Source organism: Gracilinanus agilis, chromosome 1, assembly GCF_016433145.1.
Source record: "Gracilinanus agilis isolate LMUSP501 chromosome 1, AgileGrace, whole genome shotgun sequence".
Taxonomy (NCBI): domain Eukaryota; kingdom Metazoa; phylum Chordata; class Mammalia; order Didelphimorphia; family Didelphidae; genus Gracilinanus; species Gracilinanus agilis.
Window position 1 is genome coordinate 270,050,576 of NC_058130.1, and position 7,855 is coordinate 270,058,430.

The following is a 7,855-nucleotide window of genomic DNA, read 5'->3' on the forward strand; positions in this document are numbered from 1 at the left end:
ACAAGGGTTGGGTGAAGATAAGCCATTAATAGGGTGATGGATAAAGCTAGGCTCCCTTCCCATAACCTCTAAGGCAATAAATTTGTCCTTATAATAACCAAAGATGTCCATCACCTGGAATTAGGGCCATCATGAAGTAGTGTAACAAGCAAAAGATGAAATGACTAAGAAAAGTTTGATCTTCTGAGCATATTAATTTATTGAGCAGTGCATGCTTATTGTCTAACAAATCCGGACCAGCTCCCTTCCTCAGCTTAGGGCTGGACTTCAAGTATGGGGAAGAGGGGGGCAGCTGGGTAGTGCAGTGGATTGAGAGTCAGGCCTAGAGACGGGAGGTCCTAGGTTCAAATCTGACCTCAGACACTTCCCAGCTGTGTGACCCTGGGCAAGTCACTTGACCCCAATTGCCCACCCTTACCACTCTTCCACCAAGGAGCCAATACACAAAAGTTAAGGGTTTAAAAAAAAATAAGTATGAGGAAGACAGATTTTTATATATTAAAAAGTTAATCAAATAAGACAAATTAATTAAAAGGAAATAATATAACTGATTAATTTGATTTCTAATTGTATGAAATATTAAGAACTTTTTAAAAGGGGGACTATTACCTACATCAGTAATGGCAAACCTATGGCATGGGTGCCAAAAGATGGCATGTAGTTTGCTCTCTGTGGGCACATGGCCACCCTCCTTCCACAACCCACCAGAGTTCATTACTAGAAAGGCAGAGGGACTTGGGTGAACCTGCTCCCCTCCCCCTCTCCACCATACCTGATGACATTTTTTCACATTCCCCTCTCCTCTGCCCAGGAGGTAAGGTAGGCGGTTCACAGGGGACAGAGCAGGAGGGGAGCAGAGCACTTGGCCACTCCCCTTTCTCTCTCAATGCTTGCTGAGGACATTCCTCACTTCACCTGCTTCTCTTCCCAGCAGCCCAGTGGGAGCACTTTCTTTGTCCCCTGTGTGGGGAAAGGGAAGGGGCAGGGTTCATCCTGCACTGGGGGATGGGGGAGGGGCACAACATGCAATCTCTAGGGGCAGGTGGGAATGGCCTCGGTCTGGGGTGGGTGGGGGCTGTACCCTGCACTCCATCTCTAAAAGGTTCAACATCACTGACCTACATATTGAAAGGTTCATGTTATTAATATTTTTTAAGTTGATAATAAAAAAGAATTCATAAAATGTGCATAGATTCATTAATCTATTAAATTTTTTCAAAAATTTGAACTTAAAAACGTATAAAATGGGTATTTCCATATTTTTAGTTAATAAAAAATAGATGCACATGAAACTGTGACTATTATGTATAGCTTGATTTTCTTTTAAAATAGATCTTTAAGGCTTTAAAAGAATGCCTACCCTTTGGCCCAGCCATACAGCTGTTGGGTTTGTACTCCAAAGAGATAATAAGGAAAAAGACTTGTACAAAAGTATTTATAGCTGTACTCTTTATGGTGGCAAAAATTGGAAAATTAGGGAGTATCCCTTGATTGTGGAATGGCTGAATAAATTGTGGTATCTGATGGTGATGGAATATTATTGTTGAAAGGAATAATGAACTGAAGGAATTCTATCTCAACTGGAAAGATCTCCAAGAACTGATGCAGAGCAAAAGGAGACTGATACATTATGGCACAATCAAATGTAATAGACTTTTCTAGAAGCAGCAATGCAATGACCCAGGACAATCCAGAAAAACATATGGAAAAAAATGCTATCCACATCTAGAGAAAGAACTGTGGGAACAGAAATGCAGAAGAAAAACACATGATTGATTATATAATTTGATGTGGATATGATTAGGGTTTTGATGTTAAAAGATCACTCTACTGGAAATATGAATAACATAGAAATATGTTTTGAACAATGATACATTTATAACCCAGTAGAACTGCTTTTCAGCTCCTGGGGGCAGGGGGAAGAGCAGGTGAGAGTGGGGGATCATGAATCATGGAAACATGGGAAAATATTCTAAATTAAATAAGGAAAAATTGATTAAAAATTAAAATAAATAGACCTTTAATAAAAATCTGTAACATCAAAGCGTCTAGCACCTTCCTCAACCTGCCTTGTCTACATATCATAAAGATGAAAGAATCATATATTTGTGGTCTCCATGTAAGAAGAACAAATTGTCTAAAAGATATACTGTCATAAATATATTTAGTCCTCTACTTTAAGCTTTTACTTCAATCATTTGGATATAGATAGGGTTTTAAATGGAAGAAGGAAAAAAAATTCCTAGTCCTTGAGATTGCAGAAGATTTTTAAAAATTGTGATTATTAACTTTCTGACATTTGTAGCTCTATGTAATTCCCCTGTATAATAACACATTTAAGGAGAAAAAAAATGACATTTTAAAACTTTTCACACTCATCATAAGTAGTAATATCCAGAAGCAAATTTGTCATGACTATGAACAGTTTTCACAAAGCTGATGCATTTATAGTATTTGACATCTGCTTGTAGGGTGATGAAGTAAGTCTTGTTTCTTGTCCCTAATTATATTATTTTCAGAAAACAGCAGTAATGCATTACACTCACCAGGGCTTAATACATTTTCAATTTAATTATACACTTATAGGTATTTGGTTGTATCTATTTATATGTGAATTGCTTAAAATTGTTTTAAAAACCTTAATTTTTATTGCTGAAACCCATTTTGCTTGTAAGTTATAAAGCATGTTTGAAAGGAAGAGATGATTGGCATGTATCGTCATTGGATTAGAGAATCTCATTGTATTTGGAATTAAATGAGAGAGAATGGTGGCATTTAGAATTCATGGGCATATTAGGATTTGGTAGAATCCTTTGGCTCATTCATTCATTCATTGTTTATTATCACTTACTATTAGTAAAGGAAGTGTTAATGAGTTTTGTTACAGCCCTACAAGGTGTAAAGAAAGAGTGTAATGGAAGTGTTAAAGTTTTCCTAAAAATTTCCTTACAGAGTATGAACAACTATATAAGGTATGGGGGTGGAAGAGGAGGATGGGGGCACAGAGTTAGCTACTGGCATTAGCAATGCCAGGACTACCAGAGCAGTACCGAATACAGGGGGCCAGGGTATGGGGTACTGGACTTGGAGCCAGGAAGTTCTGTTAGAATCCTATGTCCAAGTCCCTATAAGCAACATGACCCTGTGTAAGTCAGAATAATGTCTGCCTCAGTTTTCTCATCTATAAAGTGGGGATAATGATAGGACCTACCTCCAGGATTGTTATGAGAATAAAACATTTGTAGAGTGCTTTGTAGACCTTAAAAATGCCATAGAAATGATAGTTATTAATATTATTTATTATTATGTTGATTAGAGTAAAACTATAGAGCTGTATTATCATGCAAAGGAAGTAGTGGCCTCTTTTGAAGGAAATGGAGAGTTATGCAGAGTAATGTGAAATAACACTACTAGGGAAGAGCCAAGAGTGTAGAGGGTTATATATGCCAGATTAAGGCTGTGTGGTATAGGGGAAAGAGTCCTAGATCTTCAGTAAGAATTGAGGTTCTAGAGTTCCGGGTTAAGATGGTGGCAGAGTAAAAAACAGCTCTTAACCTCTCCTGACCGAAACATACAGGACTCCTCAAGGGGACATAAAAACAAATCCAGATGAACAGAGGGACCCCACAACAGGGTGCAGTGTGGAAGGTACGTGGAATTGGGACATTTCCATGCTATAAAGGGGTGAAACAGCTCTCACTAAATCGCAGGCTGAGCAACCACCTCCCTCAACCCCCTCCACACACACCACATACAGTGCCAAAGCCAGCTAAAAAGAAATAGAGCAAGTTTGGGGCACCCATTGAGTCATTGGCAGCTCCAGGGCCTGTTCCTAAGAGCAGCAAGATTTAGGACTCCAAAAAGCTAAAGAACGCGCACGGACTCTGAGCGTGGACACGCAGTGCAGGCGCAGGCGGAGGCATGGGTGGAGGCAGACACAGGCACAAGTGAAGGCTCTGAAACCTTGAGTGGGGAACCAGTGCAGACAGGTATATGACTGTGGAAGCAGCGCCTTGAGACTTGTAAAGGAACCTCTGGCAGAGCAAGGGGGTCCACTAGGGGGCTTGACCTTGAGAAAAACCAGATCTCAGACCTCAGGACCCAAAAGACCCTGAGTGTGAGGATAAAGCTGAGAAGCTGCTGGGCTAATAATGGCTATCCAGAATCAGGAAGTTCAGAAGAGAAAGATTAACAACAAGAAAAAGAAATCTTTAACACTTGACAACTTTTACACAGAGAAAATCCAGTCAACCGAGCAAACAGAGGAGGAGAACAAATAAGCATCCGGACCCTCCCAAAATAATGAAAACTGATCACAAGCTCTTGAAGAGTTCAAAACTGAGATGATGAGAAAGTTGGAAAAGATTTGGTTAGAGAAATGGGAAATAGCTGAAAAGGAAATCAGGCAAGAAAATAACAGTTTAAAAGGCAGAATTTTGCAATTGGAAAGTGAGGCTCAGAAATCAAATGAACTGATAAGCAAATTGAACACCAGAAATGACCAGATTGGAAAGGAAAACCAGTCCCTAAAGGCTTGATTTGAGCAATTAGAAGCTAATGATCTCTCAAGACAACAAGAACAAATAAAACTGAAAAAATAGAAGGAAACATGAAATATCTCAATGAGAAAGTGACGGACCAAGAAAACCGGTCTAGAAGAGACAATTTGAGAATCATTGGTCTCCCCAAAAAAGGAGAAATTAATAGAAATTTGGACTCTATACTAAAAGAAATTATTCAGCAAAATTGCCCTGAAGTCCTACAACAAGAGGACAATATAGACATTGAAAGGATCCATAGATCACCCTCGACACTTGACCCAGAAAGGACAACACCAAGGAATATAATAGCCAAATTCAAGAGCTTCCAAGTAAAAGAAAAAAATCTTACAAGAAGCCAGAAAGAGACAATTCAGATATCAAGGAGCACCAATCAGGATCACACAGGATCTGGCAGCTTCCACACTAAAAGACTGCAAGGCTTGGAATATGATATTCAGAAAGGCCTGCAACCATGGACCAACTACCCATCAAAATTGACTATATACTTCCAGGGGAAAGTATGGGCATTCAACAAAATTGAAGATTTCCAAGTATTTGCACAGAAAAGACCAGGGCTAAATGGAAAGTTTGATATCCAACCACAAAAATCGAGAGAAACATGAAAAGATAAATAAGAAACAGAGGGGAAAGAAAGAAATCTCATGATTTTTAAATTTGCCTTTTTAAGGGCCTCAGTAAGATCTAATTATCTGTATTCCTATGCGGAGAAATTCCTATGTGGAGAAATACAGAGATAATTCTCTGTAGTGAACTCTATTCACTATTATAGTATTCACTATTATAGTAATCAGAAGAATAATTCACAGGGAGAGGGTGGAATACTAAATGGTCTAAGATGACATGGTGGGGTGGGAAAGAGGGGGGTGAATAGTAGGGGACACCAAGAGAAACTTGAGAGAATAAGAAAAATAGGATATTATACTACACACAAAGAGGGCATGGGAAGGAGAGAGGACAAATACTATTATAAGAAGGAGAGGAAGAGAGCATTAAGTGGTAATATTTAAACCTTACTCTCAGTGTAATCAACCCGGAGAGGGAAGAGTAGCTATACTATCCATTGGGATATAAAACTCTTATCTAACCCTACTGAGAAAGTCAGAAGGGATAAACCAAGGGGAGCAGGGGAGTGGGGAAGTCAAAAAAGGGAGGGGAGAAAAAGGGGGAGGGAATTCATTAGGCCTTTAAAAACAAAAAGGGGGAATAATAAGGGAGGGGGTAGAAAGGGAAGTTAATCAAGGGAGGGGATAAGGGATAGCGGCTCAATAGCAAACCACTGGTTTAAAAGGAAAAAGTATAAGGAAAAAGGGGGTAGGAATAGGGGAGGATACGAAAATGTCAGCAAATGCACAACTTATAATTATAACTCTGAATGTGAATGGGATGAACTCGCTCATAAAACGGAAGCAAATAGCAGAGTGGATTAGAAACCAAAATCCTACCATATGTTGTCTACAAGATACACATATGAGGTGGGTAGACATACACAAGTTTAAGGTTCAGGGCTTGAGCAAAATCTTTTGGGCGTCAAATGAGAAAAAGAAGGCAGGAGTGGCTATTATGATTTCTGAAAAAGCCAAAGTAAAAATAGATATGATTAAAAAAGACAGGGAAGGTCATTACATCCTGATTAAAGGTAGTATAAACAATGAGGAAATAACACTGCTCAATATGTATGCAACAAATGGTATAGCATCCATATTCATAAAGGAGAAACTGGCAGAGCTCAAGAAGGAAATAGATAGTAAAACCATAATAGTGGGAGATCTAAATATTCCTCTTTCAGATTTAGATAAATCAAACCAAAAAATAAATAAGAAAAAGGTAAGAGAGGTGAACGAAGTCCTAGAAAAATTAGATTTAATTGATATGTGGAGAAAAATAAATAGGGACGAAAAGGAATACACCTTCTTTTCAGCTGCACATGGTACATTCACAAAGATTGACCATGTTATAGGGCATAGAAACATTGCAAACAAATTCAAAAGAGCAGAAATAATAAATGTAACCTTCTCAGATCATAATGCAATAAAAATAATAATTAGTAAGGGCACCTGGACAGGAAAATCAAAAACTAATTGGAAATTAAATAATATGATTCTCCAAAACCAATTTGTCAAAGAAGGAATCATAGAAACAATCAACAATTTCATTGAAGAAAATGACAATGATGAGACATCCTATCAAACTCTGTGGGATGCGGCCAAGGCAGTACTCAGGGGGAAATTTATATCCTTGAGTGCATATATCAACAAATTAAGGAGGGCAGAGATCAATGAATTGGGCATGCAACTCAAAAAATTAGAAAGCGAGCAAATTAAAAATCCCAGATGAAAACTAAATTAGAAATACTAAAAACCAAGGGAGAAATTAATAAAATCGAAAGTAAAAGAACTATTGAATTAATAAATAAGACTAGAAGCTGGTACTTTGAAAAAACAGATAAAATAGACAAAGTACTGGTCAATCTAATAAAAAAAAGGAAAGAAGAAAACCAAATTGATAGTATCAAAGATGAAAAGGTAGACCTCACCTCTAATGAAGGGAAATTAAGGCAATCATTAAAAACTATTTTGGCCAATTATATGGCAATAAATATAACAATTTAGGAGATATGGACGAATATTTATAAAAATATAAACTGCCTAGATTAACAGCAGAAGAAATAGAATACCTAAATAATCCCATATCAGAAAAAGAAATTGAACAAGCCATCAAAGAACTCCCTAAGAAAAAATCGCCAGGGCCTGATGGATTCACAAGTGAATTCTATCAGACATTCAAAGAGCAACTAATCCCAATACTATACAAATTATTTGATATGATAAGCAAAGAAGGAGTCCTACCAAATTCCTTTTATGACACAAACATGGTACTGATTCCAAAGCCAGGGAGATCAAAAACAGAGAAAGAAAACTACAGACCAATCTCCCTAATGAACATAGATGCAAAAATCTTAAATGGAATACTAGCAGAGACTCCAGCAAGTAATTAAGAAGATCATCCACCATGATCAGGTGGGATTTATACCAGGAATGCAAGGTTGGTTCAACATTAGGAAAACTATCCACATAATTGACCATATCAACAGTCTAACAAACAAAAATCACATGATTATCTCAATAGATGCTGAAAAAGCCTTTGACAAAATACAGCATCCATTCCTATTGAAAACACTGAAAAGTATAGGAATAGAAGGATCTTTCCTAAAAATAATAAACAGTATATACCTAAAACCATCAACAAACATCATATGCAATGGGGATAAATTAGAAGCCTTCCCAGTAAGATCA